This window comes from Hyperolius riggenbachi, chromosome 3 (assembly GCF_040937935.1).
Source record: "Hyperolius riggenbachi isolate aHypRig1 chromosome 3, aHypRig1.pri, whole genome shotgun sequence".
NCBI classification, from domain to species: Eukaryota; Metazoa; Chordata; class Amphibia; order Anura; family Hyperoliidae; genus Hyperolius; species Hyperolius riggenbachi.
In genome coordinates this window covers 130,718,507-130,742,625 of record NC_090648.1, presented here as the reverse complement: position 1 = coordinate 130,742,625, position 24,119 = coordinate 130,718,507, and the positions used below count along the sequence as shown (strand labels likewise).

The following is a 24,119-nucleotide window of genomic DNA, read 5'->3' as shown; positions in this document are numbered from 1 at the left end:
TGTGTATAGTGTGTGTGTGTGTGTGTGTGTGTGTGTGTGTGTGTGTGTGTGTGTGTGTTGTGTGCAGTGTGTGTACTGTGTGTGTGTGTGTGTGTGTATGTTGTGTGCAGTGTGTGTACTGTGTGTGTGTGTGTGTGTGTGTGTGTGTGTGTGTGTGTGTGTGTGTGTGTGTGTGTGTGTGTGTGTGTATAGTGTGTGTACTGTGCTGTGCATGTCTAGTGTGTTTGTGTGTGTGTGTGTACTGTGTATAGTGTGTATGTTGTGTGTGTGTGTGTGTACACTGTGTGTGTGTGTGTATAGTGTGTGTGTGTGTACTGTGTGTGGTGTGTGTGAGTGCATGCCGCAATAAGTATATTTTATGGTGAAACGCTCTGCTGCATAACAACTATTTTCTGGTGAACCAATGCCGCAATAAGTACATTTTCTGGTGAAACGCTGCTGCATTATGATTTTCAGGGGTCTTGGGGGTGGGGTTCACCACAGGAGTGGTGTTCACCATGAGGGGCTGTGTATAGTGTGTGTGTGTGTGTGTGTGTGTGTGTGTGTGTGTGTGTGTGTGTGTGTGTGTGTGTGTGTGTGTGTGTGTTGTGTGCAGTGTGTGTACTGTGTGTGTGTGTATGTTGTGTGCAGTGTGTGTACTGTGTGTGTGTGTGTGTGTGTGTGTGTGTGTGTGTGTGTGTGTGTGTGTGTATAGTGTGTGTACTGTGCTGTGCATGTCTAGTGTGTGTGTGTGTGTGTGTGTACTGTGTATAGTGTGTATGTTGTGTGTGTGTGTGTGTACACTGTGTGTGTGTGTGTATAGTGTGTGTGTGTGTACTGTGTGTGGTGTGTGTGAGTGCATGCCGCAATAAGTATATTTTATGGTGAAACGCTCTGCTGCATAACAACTATTTTCTGGTGAACCAATGCCGCAATAAGTACATTTTCTGGTGAAACGCTGCTGCATTATGATTTTCAGGGGTCTTGGGGGTGGGGTTCACCACAGGAGTGGTGTTCACCATGAGGGGTGCGGGGTATGGGACTGGGGGCAATCACGGGGGGGGGGGGGGGGGGGGGTGCCACAGGATTTCACGCCTGGAGTGACAAAATGGATAGAGACGCCCCTGCTCCCAATGGTCCCTCTTTTGGAGGGACAGTCCCTCTTTGAGAGCCTTATCCCTCTGTCCCTCTTTCTTCCTCATTTGTCCCTCTTTCAGGACCTTGTCCCTCTTTCTATGTAAATATATATATTTCTCTACTAAAAAATGTGTTTGATTGACTCTAAACTTTATTCCCATCCTTTAAATTGATATATTACTAATTTTAAAATGTTAATATGAAGGAAAATGAACCAGAATAGAAAACACGAGTGTAGTTTGAATTATAGAACAATCTTTTTTTTTTAATGAAATCTTTATATTATGCTTGATTAGGAGTGTGCTGGGGGCATGTTTAGAGGTGTGGCGGGGAGTGGCTTAAGTGTCCCTCTTTCGCATCTCAAAAAGCTGGGAGGTATGCGCATGCTCTGTCCTGTCCATGCCTCCTTTATCCCGATCCTGAACAGCTGTGCACAGCAGTGTACTGCAAATGCGTGGTTACAGTTCTTTCTGAACCAGACATGAGCAGAACGGAGCTGCCAATGCACTGTTGTTCAGTTAAAGGACTACTGTAGAGGGGTAGGGGGAAAAAGAGTTGAACTTACCCAACGCTTCTAATGGTCCCCCACAGACGTCCTGTGTCTGTGCCTGCGCAGTGCTCCAGTCCCCGCCTCGGGTCCACTTCTGGAATTTCTGACTTTAAAGTCAGAAAAACACTGCGCCTGCGCTGCCGTGTCCTCGCTCCCGCTCCCGCTGACATTACCAGGAGCATACTCCGCAGGTGCAGACTGTACAGGGCCTGCGCATTACACTCCTGGTGACGTCAGCGGGAGGGAGGGCGCGGCCACACACACGCAGTGGTTTTCCGACTTTTTCTGAAAAGCGTTTAAAAGCCAAAACACTGACTTAACACTTTTGATAACAGGATAGTGCTAAAAAGTTCAAAACTTAAATAGAATCTATAGTAAAACTAAGAATAAAAAACAGATACTCACCTAAGGAGAGAGAAGGCTCCTATAGAGCCTCATGGTCCCCGTGTTTCAGAGCTGGATCCACGGTTCAAATCTCCCGCCACAGGAGGCTTCGGAAGTCTTCAGGAGCACTTGGACTCCCAAAGACAGGCGCTTTGTACTGCTCGCATGCGAGTGCACGAGAGAGGGTGATCGCGCATGCGCAGTACAGAGAAGCCCAAGTGGGCAGCACGGTGGCGTAGTGGTGGGCAGCACGGTGGCGTAGTGGTTATCTCTCTCGCCTTGCAGCGCTGGGTCCCTGGTTCGAATCCCAGCCAGGGCACTATCTGCAAAGAGTTTGTATGTTCTCTCCGTGTCTGCGTGGGTTTCCTCCGGGCACTCCGGTTTCCTCCCACATTCCAAAAACATACAGATAAGTTAATTGGCTCCCTCTAAAATTGGCCCTAGACTACAGTACTTACAATACATAATATAGACATATGGCAAGGGATTAGATTGTGAGCTCCTTTGAGGGACAGTTAGTGACAAGATATATATATATATACGCTGTACAGCGCTGCGTAATATGTCGGCGCTATATAAATACTAAATAATAATAATAATAAAGTGTTTCCAAAGACTCTGAAAGCCCACCAGAAATGCAAGAGAGCAGTCTAAAACCCAAGGGTCATAGACTGTTTACAGGGGAGCCTGCGGGGGAACGCAGGGACCGCGAAGAGACCGGCAAGGCTCTATAGGACCCAGAGCCTTCTTTCTCCTTAGGTGAGTATCATTCTTTTTTTTTTTTCACTTCAGATTATCTTTAATGATTTTAGCTGTTGTTCACAGTTCATCGAATTTAACCCTTTCAACCCTTTCAAAATAAGAATGTGAGAATCCAGGATATTTCTATAAAAGTTCAATGTGCCATTACTACTACACATACTATGAAAAACATCATAAGTTCATTTGCAGTCCAGATTTGCTTTGAAGCAAATTTGCTTTTAGACTAACCTTAAAAAGTCTAAAATTAAAGGTAAAGGTTTGATCAAAAAAGATTACTAAGAAAGAGGATTACTACATATATCCAACTATTTACCAGCGTAGCTGAATTGTTCTTTCTATATAGCCAGTATGTGGTTTCTCCCAAGGCCCTTCCGCGATCCTGCTGGGCTACATGTATCCATCACACATTGCTCGATAATGTCAATAGTGTCAGGCCTCATCATGCTGTGGACCAAATCATGGGGGAGGGATGAATAATTTAATAGGGTGACACGTCACATGCTTTCACATATCCTTCACGGAACTATTGGAAAACTGTCACACTTCAACTAAAAATGGCACCTGTAAGTTTCGTGCTATTGACGAATGATAAAATGAACAGATGACAAAAGGCAAGTAAAGACCATTTATATTTTATGAATGGCACTGGCCCCATACAGGGCAATTAACTTTAGTGCCATTGATTTCTGCACTGTTTAAACAGGTGTGAAACTTACAATTAATAATCTTCCTGTCTAAATCTGAGGACATGCCATTCTTTGCGCGCACGGCAAAGCGCCGGCTGTAAGAAAAGAGTTTGAGGAAACTGCTAATGCTAATTTGTTCTTTTTTCTTTTTTGTGTGTTTTTACAGTAAGCAGCAAAAGAGCTGTCACATTCATCTTTAGCTTGCCATATTTATTTTTGTACTGCTTCTTATTTCCTTAAAGCAGATTTTCAAGACATTAAACAAATGTAGGATTGCGCTCACGACTGCTAAGAACTGACTGCTATGATACATAGAGAAAAAAATACCTGTACTAAGTACCTTAGTAGAGCTAAAAGTCATGTGACCACTGACTTCTCTCCCCTGCAGGTCCTGGACTAAAAAAAAACAAAAATGCTGGTACCCTGGAAAGATAACATACACCCTCTCCACTGAAGCACTGCTATTATCAGAACATTTGTAATTTCATAATTTGCAATTTTGTGCCATAATTTCATGTTAAATCGTAATTCTGTGTTTAATTTTGTGTTACTTGTAATTTCTTGTAAAATAAGAAAATTACATGAAATTATGAAATTAGAGGTAACATGAAATCGTAATTTCATGTTTTACACAAAAATTTGTCATGTCAAAAATACATTAATTATGAGCATTTCATTAAGAAAACGATCGTAATGACAAAAATGATCACAATTACAAAAAATTAGTCGTAATTATATGAAATTTCGCGTAATTTTTAATGATTATGATTTGTCCATTATCGTATTCCTAATTACGATAATTACCCAGAACTTTGCAAAATTGTAATTAGCACCTTACAATCATCCCTACTCAAGATAATAGTGTAGAGAGATAAGAGTGTAGACGTATGGCGCAATGGCCTTAGCAGACACTGCAGGTGACATTTAGACAACCACAGTGTGCCACCAATAAATAATACACCACGGAATACACAACAGGGGTAAAGAGGCAGCCAGGTATGGATAAAATTAGTTAAAAAATGATAAAATATAAATAAGTGAGGTGACTGACCTCAGTAACAACAGTCACACGTCACAAACAAGATTTATTATGCACATTATTAAAGAGAAACCATAACCAAGAATTAAACTTAATCCCAATCAGTAGCCGATACCCTCTTTCCCATGAGAAATCTTTTCCTGTTCACAAATGGTTCTGTAGGGGGCTCCGTATGGCTGATATTGTGGTGAAACCCCTCCCACAGTGTGATGTCAGGACCATGATTCTGACATCACACTGTGGGAGCCTAGTTGCATTGTGAGAAATAACAGCTGTTTACAGCTGTTTCCAACAGCCAAAAAAGCAAGCAGCATCTCCTTCCAGTGACATCACCTGCCAGCAGTAAAAATGTCCCCATGTGGTAAACGGCAGAATGTAAATCAGGGAGAGGAAAGATTTTACAATGAACAAACACTGACTAAATGATTTATACATAATTATTGTAAAAATTAAGCACTTTTTTTATTACATTATTTTCACTGGAGTTAGTCTGTGCCTAATAAATCTTGTTTGTGGCATGTGACTGTTGTGACTGAGGTAAGCCACTTCACTTATTGAAATTTTATAATTTTTTTTATCCTAATTTTATCTATACCTGGACGCCTCTTTACCTATTTTGTGTGCTTCATACCCCCCCCCCCCCCCTTTCCTTTAAGATTGGAGGGGGTCCCCTCTGTTTACGCATATTGGATGGCATTGCGATACTCAGTTGGTGTTTTTGAATCAAGAGAGCGACTGCTCGAGTGAAGTCGGGCTCCTTGTCTCCAACTGCCTCGAGTAGTTGGTTGCCCCTCCTGCAACCAGGGGCGCCTGAACCAGCAGGCACTACAGGCGGCCACTTGGGGCGCTGTGCTTGTCACCAGGTGCATTTTCTTGCGTGATATATTGTTATCTTGTTAGCAGAGAAGAGGACAGAATGTCAGAGACTCGAGCGGTGAGGGAGATCACCGTCCCACCTCCATACACTCCCCCCTGCTGCACGCCTTCACTTCTAAGGCCACCCCCTCTTCACATCAGTGGCCACAGTATTCAGTGAACTCCGTCCCCGCCTCTAATTCCGCCCCCTTGCTAGCAGAGTTAGGACGACATGCTGCTCACTTGCAATGGCTGAACTTTATCATGTCCCCTGCATCCCCCAGAGACTCCAGCTGCTAGTCACACTGCACTGCAGTGAATGGAGGGACGGTCCGGACCTGTGTGTGTGAGGCAGAAGGAATCCTTCACACACACGCACAGCAGCCATGAGGTAGAGAGCAGGGCCGGCCTTTGACCTGAGCGACCGGAGCGATCGCTCAGGGCGCCGGCTTCCAGGGGGCGCTCCTGCCGCCCTGGCTGCCTGCATGCATTAACAAGCAGGCGGACGAGTAGGGAACAAACTGCGAGCAGGCTGTTGTCTGGGGCAGCGGCGGGCACTAGGACCTGGAGGCATGCTTCTTCTCTTCAACCTCCGGCTCCAATGCTTCCTTATCAGCCCCCCTCCCCGCCCTCCGTCAAGCACGCAGAATGTATACAGTAGTCCGAGGTGGCGAGGTAATCCCCGTGTGGGCTGCTAGAACTTCTGTGTCTTTTTCAGATGTCCTGTCTGCCGCTGCTAGAATGTATTTATTCTTTTGTGTTTTGGCCAGAGAGGATAAGTGTGTGTGCGTGTTGTAGTGTGTGTGTATATGTAGTGTGTGCGTGTGTAGTATGTGTGTATATGTAGTGTGTGTGTATATGTAGTGTGTGCGTGTGTAGTATGTGTGTATATGTAGTGTGTGCGTGTGTAGTATGTGTGTATATGTAGTGTGTGTGTATATGTAGTGTGTGCGTGTGTAGTATGTGTGTATATGTAGTGTGTGCGTGTGTAGTGTGTGTGTGTGTATATGTAGTGTGTGTGTAGTATGTGTGTATATGTAGTGTGTGTGTATATGTAGTGTGTGCGTGTGTAGTATGTGTGTATATGTAGTGTGTGTGTATATGTAGTGTGTGTGTGTGTATATGTAGTGTGTGCGTGTGTAGTATGTGTGTATATGTAGTGTGTGTGTGTGTGTGTAGTGTGTGTGTATATGTAGTGTGTGTGTGTGTGTGTGTGTGTAGTGTGTGTGTATATGTAGTGTGTGTGTATATGTAGTGTGTGCGTGTGTAGTATGTGTGTATATGTAGTGTGTGCGTGTGTAGTGTGTGTGTATATGTAGTGTGTGTGTATATGTAGTGTGTGCGTGTGTAGTATGTGTGTCTATGTAGTGTGTGCGTGTGTAGTATGTGTGTCTATGTAGTGTGTGCGTGTGTAGTATGTGTGTATATGTAGTGTGTGCGTGTGTAGTGTGTGTGTGTATATGTAGTGTGTGTGTGTATATGTAGTGTGTGTGTATATGTAGTGTGTGCGTGTGTAGTGTGTGTGTATATGTAGTGTGTGTGTGTGTATATGTAGTGTGTATATGTAGTGTGTGCGTGTGTAGTGTGTGTGTATATGTAGTGTGTGCGTGTGTAGTGTGTATATGTAGTGTGTGCGTAGTGTGTGTATATATGTTGTGTGTGCGCATGTAATGTGTGTGTGTATGTGTAATGTGTGTGTGTGTGTGTATGTGTAATGTGTGTGTGTATATGTAGTGTGTGCGTGTGTAGTGTGTGGCTGTCTATATAGATTGTGTGTGGCTGTGTATATAGATTGTGTGTATATGTAGTGTGTGCGTGTGTGTCTGTGTATATACAGTAGATTGTGTGTAGTGTGTGTGTGTGTATAGTGTGAGTGTGTAGTGTGTGTGTGTGTGTGTCTGTGTATATAGATTGTGTGTATATGTAGTGTGTGCGTGTGTGGCTGTGTATATACAGTAGATTGTGTGTAGTGTGTGTGTGTGTGTGTGTCTGTGTGTGTGCATGCATGCATTTGACAATTGTGATGCGGGCCAGGGGGAAACAGTCATGGGCCCATATAAATAGCAGCTATATGGGTGGAAATAAGTGCCTATTATTTGCAGCTGTATTTTGCATTGTGGGTGGACAGATTTCAACCTGTAGCCTCTATTTATATGGGCACCTATGGCGGTGCCTAAAAAAAAAAGTTATTGTTTGTGGTGGATTGCCCAGGGGAGGGGATGGGGGGCAGATAGGTTGGGCGGGGGGGGGGAGTGTGTGTGTGTGTGTGTGTGCACGTGCAAAGAGGCTGAAGGGGGGGGCACCGAAATCAGGTTTCGCTCGGGGCGCTGTGAAACCTTAAGCCCCATCTACACCATGCTACATTGTAGCGATCCGGCGGCTCGATTAGCCGCCGGATCGCCTCTTCCGCGTGCCCGCCGCGTCCCCGCTCGCCGCCCGTGCGCCGCATTCGATTCCCCGCTCGTGCCCGCTCGTCCCCGCCGGCGCCGCTTATCTCCCGCACGATTCCCTGCCATTGTCCCCTCGCGGGGATCGAGCAGGGAATCGGTGGTGCGGAGATCCGTCCTGTCGGATCTTATCAATCGAGCCGCATCAGCGGCTCGATTGATAAGGAGCATCGCGGCCGCATCTACTCGTGTAGATGCGGCTTAAGGCCGGCCCTGGTAGAGAGTGTGATACAGCTGCCTGTGCCAGGAGGAGGGGGAGAGGAGATGAACTGTGACCAGTCTGCCGCTATTACCAGGCAGACTTTAAGTGGATCTGGATGGTGGGACCTCTGCTCCTCTTACTACAATCATCATTATCTGCATCCTGGACAGTACAAACCCTGGCTCCCAGCATCCATGATTAATCATTCTCATTATCAGCATATACTGTATTTTACTGTCACTTACAGTATATGCTGATTTTTTTTTCAGTAGAACAGCCAGTTGTCATACTGTCCAGGATAGGATTATGATGGGACATGCTGTAACAGGAGCAGAGGCTGGAAAGCACTGTACAGCACTATTTACATAAGCTGAATTGGTGCAGAAAGTTCTGTGTCTCTTGCTGCTCTCCTGAGTGCTGTGTTTCAGCATCTGCTTCCCATGTGCTATCTACTTCCCATGTGCTCCATCCCCCTCCCTTCCTGCTTTTTCCTTTCACTGTGTGCCCTGCCAAACAGGACCCTCATGGTGAGACATATTTCTCCTATTCATTCTCCCTCCTGTGACTCCCACTTTCCAGTATCTCTACCTCCTCTCATTCCTCTCTCTACCTATTTTCTCCGCCCAGGGTCACCTGATCGACCAGACAACGATTATTTTCTCTTAAAATGCTTTAGCGTTACGATTATTTTCTGGTGAAATGCTTTAGCATTACCAATTATTTTCTGGTGAAACGCTGCCGCTTTATGATTAAATTCGGGGGGGGGGGGGGGGGACAGGTTTTCCCGCCTGGATTGACAAAATGGCTAGAGGCGCCCCTGCCTGCAACCTACCTTTGTAATAGTTTTTTTTACTTTTTAATACCATATTTGAGCTATTAACTTACTACACTATCTGGGCTCCCGTTGTCTCTGTGTCATTTTTCTCGCTAGGATGTTTGGAAACCCCACCTCCTTACATACCACAGAATACCGTATGTTGGCACTTTATAGATCAATAATAATACTAGGCTATTTGGATCAGTGTATTCCTCAGCACTGGATGGTTGAAGGTGAGCTCACTCAGAATGTGACAGAACCGTTCACTTAATTATTTTTTTACCACCTGTGTGAAAGGCCTTGATTGTTGCTTATTAGACATCCAACATGCAGGCATTGGCTATCGAGTCCAGACGGACTCGAATTCGGAATTCAAATGAAGTCTAATGACTTCACGTGTGACCGCGGGATTGGGGGGGGGGTTAACTTACCCAGAAGTCTTTGAGACATCCGAGCTCCATTGCGTGTCATAGGCTTGAAAGAGGAAGCGCGGTAGTGAGTCATGCAATGCGGCTTTCAGTATGACACGTAATGGAACACACATGTCTTCTGGGTAAGTAAACCCCCTTTATCCCGTGGTCACATGTGAAGTCATTACACTTCATTTGAATTCCGAATTCGAGCCTGTCTGGACTCGAAAGCCCATGCCTGCCAACATGCTGACGCTTGTGGGTTCTGATATGAGTATAAGAAATAAAGATACCCTGCCATTGTACATCATATATTCACTTACACTCAGGTTCACTGAACTGTAAATATTCTCCTGCAATGCCAGCCAGGAGTTTAATGTTACTCTAATCAGCCTCTACAAGGGTGCAGCATTTTCTGAGGCGTCCTGTCACAGTAAAGCCTTGTTCTCCACAAGGATAACACAGTATGTATAACATTGATCCAAACATCAGACATGCAAATATTCTGTTCTCTTTTTTCTTTTTCTTTTTTTTTTGAATGTTTTCTCTCCGTCTCAGTTCTGTTCATATCCCCATTAATTCTGCAGCAGTCTAGAAGCTTCAATAGAAAAACAACCGCAATACAAATACACAAAACCACCGACTGTTCTGCAGATAGAACTAAATCAATAAACCTCAAGTAGCGTACCGAAAGTGGAAAACAAGAAAAAGTGTTCTGTTAATGCTGAGAATATAACACTATTAAAGCTTAGCCTCCAGACAGAGGAAAAAGGCAAAACCATCAACTAGATTTGCTGTATTTTTTATATGTTACCAATTCAAATGGGAACAAAAAGAGAAAATGAATCGTGACAAGGACTACGAACCGGGTTTGCGAACCGACCGCAAAAGTTCAGTTCATGCGAACTTTCGTGAACTGCAATAGACTGGGGAGGCAAACTTTGAAAACTAGAAAAATTGATGCTGGCCACAAAAGTGATGGAAAAGATGTTTCAAGGGATCTAACACCTGGAAGGGGTCATGGCGGAGTGGGATACACGCCAAAAGTCCCTGGGGAAAATCCGTATTGGACGCAAAGCAGTGTTTTAAGGGCAGAAATCACATTGAATGCTAAGTTGCAGGCCTAAAGTGCTTTAAAGGGACTCCGAGCAGTGCAGAAACTATGGAAAGATGAATATCATTTTAAAGCTCTCTTTCTCCTCTTTCCAATGATATATAAACCGCTGCCCTACTCCTTTTAGTTTTCGCTATTTTCGTGATTGAAATTGCCGCGGCCGTGACTTCAATCGCGAAAATAAAGAAAACTAAAAGGCGTAGGGAAACGATTTAGGTGTCACCAGAAAGAGGAGAACGAGAGCTTTAAAATGATATCCATCTTTCCATAGTTACATTGTATTACACGGGCCAACTTTTTCTGCTAAATGGAGCTGCTGACACTGGGGAAAGTGTCGTCCTGTGTAATACAAGTAACTATGGAAAGATGGATATCATTGTAAAGCTCTCTTTCTCCTCTTTCTGGCGACACCTAAATCGTCGCTCTACGCCTTTTAGCTTTCTTTATTTTCGCGATTGAAATTGCGGCCGCGGCAATTTCAATCGCGCAAATAGTGAAAACTAAAAGGCGTAGGGCGGTGGTTTATATATCATTGGAAAGAGGAGAAAGAGAGCTTTAAAATTATATGCATCTTTCCATAGTTTCTGCACTGCTCGGAGTCCCTTTAAGTACTGCTTCACACTGACACACCAAACTCACTGTGTAACACACCGTAAACAGCTGTTTGTGTTGTGACGGCAGTGCTGGACTGGTGAGCACCATGGCGAGAGTGCAGGCCGTGGCGGTTTTCAAACCCATATGGTCGCCGGGCTGAGGTAGCTGAATGAATGAACAGTGACTGTCCAGCTGATCAAATTTGGTCTGTTCACAATGAAGCAATGACCTTATTATCTTGGATGTTTTGTTGTTGCAGCCGCCTGCAGTGCAGCCAGAAAAATTAGGCAAGCATGTACACGCACCAGAAAATTATTATAGCGGCCGCTGCTAGCTTAAAAATTCAGGAATCCGCCCGGAGGCCTGGACCCTGTTGGTGGTGGCGGAGGCAGTAAACTGGCCTGCGGGCAGAGATGCTGTGTGTGGGGGACAGATGACCAGGCTTCTTTGGTCAGATGGACCCTTGACCCAACGCTGTGTGCCAGAGATGTCACCACTTGCCTTTCAACATCACGGTACAGTTTAGGTATCACCTTTTTTGAGAAAAAATTGTGGCCTGTTTTCTTCCACTGCGGTGTGTGGCATTGCTTTTGTGTGCTGCTTTTCCTCAGGTGGTCATCCCATTGCAGTTTGTGCTTTGTAATCATGTGCCTTCGTAAGGTAGTTGTCCCTACGCTGGTTTTGGACTTTCCACGACTCAATTGTCGGTGGCAGAGAGTACAGATGGCATTGCTTTCATCTGAGGCAGACACACAAAAAAATGTCCACACCGCTGAGCCCTGGGGTCAGAATCAGAGCATGAGGAGGAAGATATGTCAAGCTTCCATGCGGAAGCTAAGAAAGATGAGGTATTCTGTGTAAAATAGTCAACTACGTCCTAACAATATTGGGGGTTGATGGCACGTGCCTTCTTCTGAACACTGTACTTTGGTCGAGGGCGGCACGAAATCACGACAGCATGGCCTCGAACAGACCTGCCAGGGGGCCTGCCTCTGCCTTTTGTTTTGTCCATATTGGGGGGGATGAAGTGAAAGGTATGCACTGACTCGACTAATACAATGTGCAGTCACACAGGTGCAGTTAACAGGTATGCACGGAGTGGTATATCACACTGCATGCACTCACGTAGGTAAGTGGGTGCACTGAACACAACAGGTAGGTATATGCAGTAATGGGTATTACAATATGCATCTCTCACACACAGACAGGTAGCGGACAGGCACAGTGACACTGCTTGCGCTCATGTAGGTGGGTGCACAGTGAACAACAGGTAGGTATATGCAGTGATGGGTAATGTGCACCTGTCACACACACATATAGTCACTGAATGTGCTGGGCCTGGCAGTGGCACACACACAGTATGAATTATCAAGGGTGTCTATGCAACACAAGTGTCAGTGGGACACGCAGAAAAAAAAATAGACCACAAGAACAAGATTAACTCTGAAAAGAGTTGTTGTGGGGTGCTATTTTAGCAATAAAAATCAGCAAGGAGCAAGCTAAGAAGCCTACAAGAGCCTAACTAATCTTTGCCTATCAGAGAGTCTGCAGCAGCTGTCCCTTCTCTATTTACTGCAGGTACACGAGTGAGTAAAATAGCCAGCGATGCCTGTCTTTTATAAGGGGGGGGGGAGTGGCTCCATGTGCCTGATGACTGTGATGTAGAGGGTCAAAGTTGACCCTAATGGGGCATTATGGGGGCAAACCGAACTTCTGGAAAAGTTTGTGGTTCTCCGTTATCACGAACCCCTGGAAGTTTTCCTGAAAACCGTTCGCTGGCGAACCGTTCGGCCATCTCTATTGCCAAATTGAGGAACACCTTGTTATACACAGACCAGCACAAGAAAGGATATTTTACTTGGTGGAAATATACTTGTGTGTGCTTTACATGGTGTATATATTCAGCACTCATCCTTCGAAGGAGCTTACAATCTATCTATAGATTGATGATCACGCACATGATGGAGTGGATTCCTGAAGGTGGGGGGAGTGGTAATAGAATTGCAATTCTTCCTGTTCCGGCATCAGGGTCCATAAGGATCCGGCACGATGAATCCCTAACAATGAATCAGGTAAAAAGGGCGCAGGAGTCCTTATGGAAAAAATGGTGCCGTCATAGCGCCTATTATAAAAGCAGCAATTAGCAGCAAACAACACAAATTTGGTTGCATGGCAGCAGCTGGTATCAGATGCCTGTATTTACCATTTTTTTCCAGCAAATCGCTGCTTTTATAATGCGGCAAACAAGTTAGATTTGGGCGCCAGGAAGTGAGGGGTAGGATAAGGCACCAAAGGGGGGCTAGGGTTAGGTACTACCAGGTGGGGTCTCAGGGTTAAGTTCCACCGGTGGGGTGGTGGTCTTAGATTTAGGCACCACCAGGGGGTCTTAGGTTTTAGGCACCACCGGGAGGGGCGCCTTAGGGTTATGTGCCAACAGGGGGGAGGGTCTTTGGGTTAGGAATTGGTAGAAGGAGGGTCCTGTGTGAGAGTAGAGTTAGGTTTAGTAAAATATTGGTAAAATTTACCATCGCAATTCAGCAGTAGGATAGCGCTAATTTTAGCAATATTCTACTATCAGCAATCCCTCATGCCCTTTTTTCAGGTGCCTTTATTTCATGTTTACCCTGGGCGACCCCCAACGCCCAAGCAGGACTGATCAGATGGCCTCTGACCCACACTTGATTGTTGTCTGATATTGTCGGCCAATTATCACGTGTGTATGTAGCATAAGGCCATACTTTTTTTTTAACAGGGACCAATTAACTTATGTAAACAAAGAAAAACACGAGCCCAAGTGACCTCCAATGGTGATGGAGGTCTAGGAACTAGGAATCGGCGCCCCCCCCCCCCCCCCTGCAGAAATTCTGAGCGTGCTTAAAGGTAACCCACACAAACACGTGGAAACCATACAAACTCCATAGTGCCCTGGTCATGATTTAAACAGGGGGCCCTAGTGCTAGTGCTTCAAGTGAGATATAGATAGATAGATAGATAGATAGATAGATAGATAGATAGATAGATAGATAGATAGATAGATAGATTTTTTTTTTTGTATTTATTTACTTGTGCTCTCTCTGCTCCATGTTCAGTGTGGGAAGCATAATGATACCAAACAGCAGAATGATTACATTTGTACATTTAAATAGGCTAAATGACTGATTGCATGAGTGGAGACATATGTGATACTAATTACAGAAAACAGCCAGTGTGGAACATCATTCTAATCCAATTATTTAGGATAATTTCCAGGGATACCAACAAATGCACCCAGGCCAATTTAGAATATCTTTGTAGAATAACCAATACCTTAACTCTTTTCAAACTTGCTTTGTTTCACTTAAAGGACATCTGTCGCAAAAATCTTAAGATTTTAAATACATGTAAACATATACAAATAAGAAGTGTTTCTTCCAGAGTAAAATGAGCCATAAATTACTTTTCTCCTATGTTGCTGTCACTTCCAGTAACTATTAGAAATCTGACATTACCGACAGATTTTGGACTAGCCCATCTTCTCATGGGGGGGGGGGGGGTCTCAGGGTCACACTCTCCTCTTATGCTGCGACCCCTCCTGCCCCCAAAAGTCCCTGAGCGGGTCCTAGGCCCCCCCGCGACGTCAGGGGTCGCATCCCCTATTGTTACGCCAGTGTACACAGATAAAAGGCAAAAGGCTCCTACTGAAAGCTGCTACTGCCATGTGGTCATTTCACAAAACGTATTCTTCAAACTAATATATTAGAAATGATATGTTTTTAGAAAAGACGTTTCATAAATATTTAACATGCAGGAGTACATTTTATTTAATGTATTTCTAAACATCAGATGCATTCCGCCATTGTCTGGGGGGAAAAATAGCACACAGTGGGGTGATTCATTAACTCGATGCATACTCACGGCAGATATGCAATATTTATATTAATGTATTTTTACTCTCCCGGGAGACTATGAAATGACTTAGAAAAAATGAAAGCTATGTTAAATCAATGTTTAGAATGTGAATAATCTGCAACCCAGAGCAGTGATCAGCTAAAAATAATAAAAAAAAATATGATGAAAATCTGGTAGGTTGCAAAGCATGCAAAATTGTTATATTTTCCAGTTATAACGTTAAATGAGAATATATTTCAGAAAGACGGCAGCTTTTCAGACAATGTGCCAATGTGTTGTAGTGAAGCACAAACCAACTCTAACAGGGAACTGCAACTTATTGCAAGGGACGCTTGGATGCATAGGGCTTGATTCACTAAACTGTGATAACTCAAATATCACAACTTATGGAAAGATATCACACCTTATCAAAGTTATCACACCTTTTGGAAAGATATCACACCTTATCAAAGTTATCACACCTTATCAGACTAGCATAGCGAGTGCTACGAACCCGCAGGGGCTCAGGGCAGGACGGGCACCATTGCCAATTAGCAGGCATAAGTTCATAGCACTCACTGTGCTACTCTGATAAGGTGTGTTAGCTTTGATAAGATGTGATAACTTTGATAAAGTGTGATATATTTTCATAAGGTGTTATAACTTTGATAAGGTGTGATATCTTTTCATAAGGTGTGATCTTTGATAAAGTGTGATATTTGAGCTATCACGGTTTGGTGAATCAAGCCCTTAGATTTTTATATTAGACATTAATGGTCAGCAAAATAAAAAATATATAAATAAATATATTAAATATATTTTTAAGCTGTGTTAAAAATGTGTTTTTGTATTTGAATCAATACAAACAATACAAAAAAGCTATGGGCAGCACTACAGGCCATGGCAGCAAATAATAAAGTAAAAGACAAAAAAAATGTATTTTTAATAACAATTTTTTAAAAATTAAAATAAAAAAACTGCTTTTTTTATATGTATGCATGCTTGCAGACATCTTGCAACACCACAAGCGATTTGCAAAAGTTTTAAAAATTCTACCGCTATTGGTACAAAAATTGCAGGGAAATTACACGCCAGGGAGGTTAAAAGACAATAAATATGTAAATAAAAGCTGAGAAATGTGTTTTTGAAATGTGTGAGAGAGAGAGAGAGAGGGAGTTGCTGCGTGCTTAGCAGCTGCAACAGCCGCTATCTCCCACAATGCAATGAGGTTCGCAGGCAGAAAACAATCTTGGCCATGGAAATGACATCACACTGTGGGAGCCAACCAGATGTCTTTGCTGATCTATTCCTGAAAAGTTAAAGATTTCTAATGGGAAAGTGGGTATTGACTACTGATTTGAATGAAGTTTAATTTTGCATTAATGTTCTTCTTAAAGTGGAACTTTAGCGAAAAGAGGAAACAAATAAAGAATAAATTGCAAAGTGAGATGTTAAAAAAATAGAAGAGAGATAAAAAAAAGATTGATATTCGCCATGTAATTTGTTCATATTGTTTGATCCACAATGAGCCTGCACATCATCATCTTTACTACTAGCAGACAAAAATAAAACTAGACAGAACCAACTGCAAATTATTTAAAGCCACACTCACTAACACTGAAATAGGCTAAAAGGTTTTTTTTTCTTTATAGATATAGATATACATATGCACAGAGATACTTGTTGCTTGGTAGTTGTAACGAGCTGTTTTCATTTCCCACAATAAAACAAGGTTCACAGACAGGAAACCGTCAGAGCCTAGGTGCTGATAACACACTGTGGGAGGAGTTTCACCACAATATCAGCCATACAGACCCACCTGATGACCTATTTGAGAAAATGCAAAAAACTCACATGGGTAAGGGGATAGCAGCTACTGATTGGGATGAAGTTCAATCCTTGGTTGCAGTTCTTCTTTAACCACTTAAAGAGAACCAGAGATGAAGCACCCTCTTGTATTTTACCTTATAAATCAGTGGGAACATGACAGTAAACACCTAATCTGCCCTTTGTTTCATTGTTCTCTGTGTAATCTGACTGTTATCACGTCTGATAAGAATCCCCGACTGAGAAGTCAGGCTGCTCCGTCTAGCTTTGCTACAGAAAGATTATAGCTAAGTCTGTCTTCTGTGGTGTTATTTCAAGCCCAAGCCTGCCCCCTTGTGGCTTTTCTATAATGACTCAGCAATAATCATTCCCAGCAAAGCCAGATTTAATTGCTCAGTCTGGGATTCTTGTGACTGCTGTTAACAGACACTTTTAGCAGTGAGGAGGAAACAGAGAGCATGGTAAGTGTTTTCTCTAATGTTCTTACTGATATACATGGTAAAATACACAAGGGTGCTTCCTCTCTGGTTCCCTTTAGGCACCAGCGGTATCTTCCCCACTTAAGGACCAGAGACTGCTGGTACAAGAACGACGGAATCCTGACGAATCGCCGCGCATACCCGCCACAACCGCTGTCATCGCCGTCTCTATGACGGCAGAGTCATGTGAGCTGGTCAGGAGCCACTTTCATTGGCTCCTGACCATGTCTATCAATGTAAACCAATGGGAGCGGCTTACATTGATAGACACGGCCGTCATAGAGGCAGGCAGAGCCTGTGAGTTGTGTCGAGAAACGTCGGGTTTGAGCGGTGCAATCGGCAGGGAGTGACGGAAACGGCAAATGCGCGCTGCAGACGGTGATTGAAATCTACGCCCTGCCAGCCAGGAGCCCACCACAACATGGCATAGATTTCAATCACCTCGGTCCTAAAGTAGTTAAGCTTGTGTCCTGTACTCCTGTTTACCAAGTAGCTAATGGTGAAAGGAGGTTGCTGCACTCCCAAATACTGTAACCATTCTTCAATAGTGTTTGGATCAGAGAACTGTCAAATCCCAAACATCTGATAAATACATATATTTAATAAATATGGTTCTGTCTTTCTGACACATCTATAATGAGGTTTTTTTCACAATATATAATAGCAGATGTGTCCATATAGAAAGATCTTCGAGGGATGTTTTCCACTGAATCATAGCACTGCATTGGATTTGGGCACTATTGGGACTCTTGAGTATACATCCAATGTAAGCCATATAACATCAGACAGCTCAGAACACAGTTCAGACAGGAACAAACAATATAGGCAGAATTGATCAGAACCAGCAGGATCCTCGCTTTGTTTCCGAGATTTTTTTCTTACATGCAAATCAAGTACTCATCAAAGACTTTCTTTCACAAGATATTTTCAGACATAATATATTGAACACTTTTCTTCCTGGAAATACACTAGTTCTTATTTAAAAATACACAGCCATTAAATTGTATCTGTTCTATGGTATTGATCACCTCCTCATCATCAGAAGGCCCAAGCCACTTTTTCTCTCTCTGGCTGTTTGCGAAAAACATGAAAATCTATGTGTGCAAATCAATCACTACTTATAAATGCTAGTGGTGGGTTCATTTCCTTTCTCCTGTGGGAAAGAGTTCATGTAAATTGAGTCTTGTTGTTATACAGTACAGTGTGAGCATAATTACTGTAACAGGGCTGCCAAACCATGGGATGGTTTTGGGTGAATTCTCAAACTATTTACAAATCAGCAATGCATGCTAATCCATATACATGGAAATTTGTAGATGTATAAACACAGGCCGGTTTCATACCGCAAAAATGCGTTAGGAAAGCATTCTGCGATAGCATCGCACCTCAACACTAAAAACAGCCTTCAGGGATTTCCGCGTCAATCCGCAGTAATCCCCCTCCAGCTGAAAGCCAAGCAGGAAGTGAGGCTCTCTAGGCTCTCTCACTTCCTGGGGCCCAAAAACTAATTGCGCAGAAATGTATTGACAAAATACGCTTCTGCGCATGCGCGCCGCACAGCTACCGTGAATTTTTTTTTAAATATCAGCGTCCCCATAAACTTACATGACTCCCGGTCCGCCGCACGTCAACATGCATTTAGGCCACCAACGGGCTGCTGCACTAGCGTCGGCCTTGTGGCAACATGGCAAAGATGTAATTTCCACCGCAACATATCGGTATGTCATTGCCCATAGACTTTCACTGATGTAGCATAACCCTGCGGTAAAAAAGGGTAACACAACGCACCAGTGTGAAAGAGGCCTGACAGTTATTAACATCCAGTAGATGGTATCCTCTAGATCCTCTAGATTGTAAGCCTTTGGGCAGGGTCCTCCTCCTTTTGTGTCCTACCTGATCATGCACCTCCATTACTGTGCACCCATGCTATGCATTTGAGTGAATCTAACTTGCCTAATCTCCATGCTCCCATCCAGTGACTGACTAAGCATTACCTTGTACTCATACTGTGCTGCGTGATCTGGTTTGCATGTATTCCTGTATTGTCATATTGCTGTATGTCACCCCTAAATATTGTCTGTAACCTAAACTAATGTCCAGCGCTGCGTAATATGTTGGCACTTTATAAATACAATAAATAATAATAATAATAATCCAGTAGGTTTGCAGAATGCTGCACCTGGGTTATTGATCTGCCTGCTATGTCACTGTGAACTATGTAGAAAAACCCATAACAGTCATTGCTTTACATATCTGAAACATGTACATAATACATATATTAAGGGCTAAGTCACTTGGACTAGCTGTTTAGAGGCTCACTAGCCAAGACCACCATTTTGCTGCTGAATGTTGGAGTCATACACACATTTTTATATGTCCCAGCAGTCAGTATGTTCAAGCCAAATCTGCCTGATCCTCTTTGCGTTAGATTAGCCATACCTTTAGATCTTCTAAATACAAACCCTAGGCTTTTTTTTTTCTTTTTGAAGTGTTTGAAAGGGTTTTGTAGGTTCACTTTAATTTCTGGGCTAAAGGCAAGTAGGATCAGTGGCGTCTCCAGGGGTGTACGGCCAGGGTGCTCTGCCCCTGGGTGTCAGGGAAGAGGGAGGGTGTCGCCAGTACCGGACAGAAGCTCATCTGTGCCTCCCATGGCCCAGCGATATGCAAAGCTGTGCGTTGACGGAAGCGAGCTGGTATAGTTATCTGTCTTGCCGCTGTGAGAATCCGTCTTCCTCACTGTGTTCCACAACGTTGATGAATAGTGTTGAGCTTGAATTTTACACAATCGTAATTATGCATTAAAATTTGCAATTAGGATCCCAAAAAGTAAAAAAAAAGAAATAAAAAACACCTTGTAGTTTTTGAGAAAATCGATTTTTAAGAAATCTGGACTCTTTTACACTACATGCAATTCCGATTCCAATTTTTGATGGGATTAAAAAAGTCCTGCATGCTGCATCTTTTCTGTATTTTTCTTGTTGTGTTGCTGGCATTCAGTGAAAATCGCAAATCGGATTTGCATTGTAAAGGAAGCCAGAAACAGATTTTGCCAGATTGGGGCTGTAATTTATCCCTGTAGCTCATATTAGTCACCTTTAGATGGAGGTAAACTTCACCGACAGTAAGAAAAATAAGTGACCGGCTATAATAAAATATGTTTGTCTCCAATCTGTGCTTTGTTTTTAGTTTACCTGACATGACAAGATGGTTGGGGCCCGTGAGAGTGCGCTTCTTGGAAATCCTCCCAGTGATGCAATTGCAGGAATCAACATTAAGGAATATTTATAAATGGTATCTGTCAGTGTGAAGATGACCTTCTAGAACCGGCTTCTAAAAGGCTGAGCTGCCAATACTGCACAGCAGGTTCACAACATCTTACTTCATGGCAAATTCTGTTATGAAGAAGCGCACTGTCCTTTCTCAACAGCTGCTGACGAACTTCTCTCCATCATATCTTCTGTGTGTAGTAAAATTAAGGAAAAAAGTGACAGAAATCTCCGGAATGTCAATGCTTTTTGTTTTTGTCTGCTCTTATTAATAGAGGTGTAACGAACGGTTCGCCAGCGAACGGTTCCAGGCGAACTTTGGTGGTTCGTGTTCGCCTGCACCAGGCGAACTTTTGCAGACGTTCGATTCGCCCCATAATGCACTATGAGGGTCAACTTTGACCCTCTGCATCACAGTCAGCAGGCACATTGTAGCCATTCAGGCTACACTCAGCCCTGGAGCCCCCCCCCCCCTTATATAAGGCAGGCTCGCCGGCCATTACAGTCACTCGTCTGCCTGCTATTAGACAGACTAGGGCGAGCTGCTGCAGATTGTTCTCCTAGGGACAGATTAGTTAGGTTCTTGGCAGCTTAGCTTGCTCCTGGCTTATTATTATTGCTTTTATAGCGCCCCTCAACAGCTCTTTTCAGAGCTAATCCTTTTTTTTTGTGTGTGTGTGTGTGTGTCAAACTGACACTTTTGTTGCAGACACAGGCTTGCTAATTCATACTGTGTGTGCCACTGCCAGCAACCCAGCACATTCAGTGACTACCTGTGTGTGTGACAGGGAGCTGCACATTGTACTACCCAGTACTGCATATACCCAGTACCTGTTGTGTTTACTTAACCCACCTCATCACTGCATATACCTAGCTTTGTGTTGAGTGAACCCAGCTCACTGCATATAACTACCTCTATTGTTCAATGAACCCACCTCACTGCATATAATTACCTGTTGTGTTGAGTGAACCCAGCTCACTGCATCTAACTACCGGTTGTGTTGAGTGAACCCAGCTCACTGCATCTAACTACCTGTTGTGTTGAGTGAACCCAGCTCACTGCATATAACTACCTTTATTGTTCAGTGACCCCACCTCACTGCATATAACTACCTTTACTGTTCAGTGAAGTCACCTCACTGCATATAACTACCTGTTGTGTTGAGTGAACCCAGCTCACTGCATATAACTTCCTTTATTGTTCAGTGAGCCCACCTCACTGCATATAACTACCTGTTGTGTTGAGTGAACCCAGCTCACTGCATCTAACTACCTGTTGTGTTGAGTGAACCCACCTCACTGCATATAACTACCTTTATTGTTCAGTGAACCCACCTCACTGCATATAACTACCTGTTGTGTTGAGTGAACCCAGCTCACTGCATCTAGCTACCTGTTGTGTTGAGTGAACCCAGCTCACTGCATCTAACTACCTGTTGTGTTGAGTGAACCCAGCTCACTGCATATAACTACCTTTACTGTTGAGTGAACCCACCTCACTGCATATTACTACCTTTATTGTTCAGTGAACCCACCTCACTGCATATAACTACCTGTTGTGTTGAGTGAACCCAGCTCACTGCATATAACTACCTGTTGTGTTGAGTGAACCCACCTCACTGCATATAACTACCTTTATTGTTCAATGAACCCACCTCACTGCATATAATTACCTGTTGTGTTGAGTGAACCCAGCTCACTGCATCTAACTACCGGTTGTGTTGAGTGAACCCAGCTCACTGCATCTAACTACCTGTTGTGTTGAGTGAACCCAGCTCACTGCATATAACTACCTTTACTGTTGAGTGAACCCACCTCACTGCGTATACCTAGCATCCCCCCGAGATGGACAAAATGGAAAAACCAGGTAGAGGAAGAGGCAGACCCAGAGGAAGGCCACCTGGCACGAGCAGGTCTGTGTGAGGTGGTGTTGCTGTGATTTTGTGTGGACCTGGCCCAAAATACAGTGCTCAGAAGAAGGCACGTGCCATCACTTCCCAAAATTGTGAGGACGTGGTTGAGTATTTAACACAGAACACCTCATCTCCCGCAGCCAGTGCCACCAGCGCTAGTGCAAGCACCACATCCGCTGCATTTGACACTTCGCAGGAGTTATTTGGTGGTGGTGGTGGTGAAATCACTGATTCACAGCCACTACTGCAACAACAAGAAGAAGGCGCAGGTACACCACCTCATACGTCTGAGTTAGGTGGCGATAGTATGGACGTAACATGTGAGGAGGGGGATTATGAACCACCTGAAGTTGGTGCAGTTGTGGAGGTGTCTGAGGAAAGTGAAGCTGGGCAGGAGGATTATGATGACAATTATACGGTTACCACGTATGTTCCCAGTAGAGGGGATGACCAGGGGGACAGTTCAGAGGGGGAGTCAGAGAGGAGTAGGAGGAGACGACTCCATGATAGAAGCAGAGGGAGCTCGTCCTCAGAAACAGCTGGGGGCAGTGTCCGGCGCCATGTATCGCCAGCTATGGACACCCAGCCAACATGCCCTTCAACGTCAGCTGCTGATGCCACCGTAGCGCCATCACCCCAGGGGGGCTCAGCGGTTTGGAAATTTTTTAACATGTGTGTCTCAGATCGGAGCAAAGCCATCTGTTCTCTCTGCCAGCAAAAATTGAGCCGTGGAAAGGCCAACTCTCACGTAGGGACAAGTGCCTTACGAAGGCACCTGGAGAAAAGGCACAAACAGCTATGGCAAGAACACCTGAGGAAAAGCAGCACCCAAAAGACAAGCCACCCTCCTTCTCCTCTTCCTCCTTCAGGTGCATCGTCTTCATCTGCTTTCACCCTTGCACCTTCACAGCCACCCTCCTCCACACCGCCTCTGCCCCTGAGCGGTTCCTTCTCCTCTGCCCACAGCAGTACGCAGCTGTCCGTAAAGGAAATATTTGAGCGTAAGAAGCAAATGTCTGCCAGTCACCCTCTTGTCCAGCGTCTGACAGCCGGCGTGGCGGAACTATTAGCTCGCCAGCTATTACCATACAAGCTAGTGGAGTCAGAGGCTTTCCGTAAGTTTGTGGCCATTGGTACACCACAGTGGAAGATACCAGGCCGCAATTATTTTTCACAAAAGGCCATACCCAAACTGTACAGTGCAGTTGAGAGGCAAGTGGTGTCATCTACTGCGAAGAGCGTTGGGTCAAGGGTCCACCTGACCACGGATGCCTGGTCTGCCAAGCACGGACAGGGCCGCTACATTACGTACACAGCGCATTAGGTCAACCTGGTGATCGATGGCAGCAAGCAGGGAGTACGTGGCTGCGCAGCGGACCGACTTGTCACACCTCCTCGGCTTGCAGGTAGGCCCCTGCCACCTCCTCTCCGCCTGCTAGATCCTCTTCGCTGTCATCATCCTCCTCCTCCTCCTTGGCTGGTGCCGCAATCTCCTCTCCAGCTGCACAGCCCCCGCACCCCAGGGCCTATGCTGCATGCCAGGTATGACGGTGTCACGCAGTCTTAGACATGTCTTGCCTCAAAGCGGAGAGTCACACTGGGGCAGCTCTCCTGGCTGCTCTTAACAAACAGGTGGAGCAATGGCTGACCCCGCACAAGCTGGAGATCGGCAACGTGGTGTGTGACAACGGCAGCAATCTCATTTCCGCGTTGAATTTGGGAAAGCTGACACATGTACCCTGCATGGCACATGTGCTGAATCTGGTCGTGCAAAGATTTGTGTCCAAGTAC

At 44.4% G+C, this 24,119-nt stretch overlaps 1 long non-coding RNA gene across 1 annotated transcript in view; it reads right to left on the bottom strand.

The window, feature by feature from the left end:
• Positions 1-24,119, bottom strand: part of LOC137561151 (uncharacterized) — a 132,637-nt gene that overhangs the window by 6,011 nt on the left and 102,507 nt on the right. The window contains exon 5 of the long non-coding RNA XR_011029886.1: positions 3,126-3,256. This is a non-coding gene — a long non-coding RNA (uncharacterized lncRNA). The remainder of the gene's footprint in view (positions 1-3,125; positions 3,257-24,119) is intronic.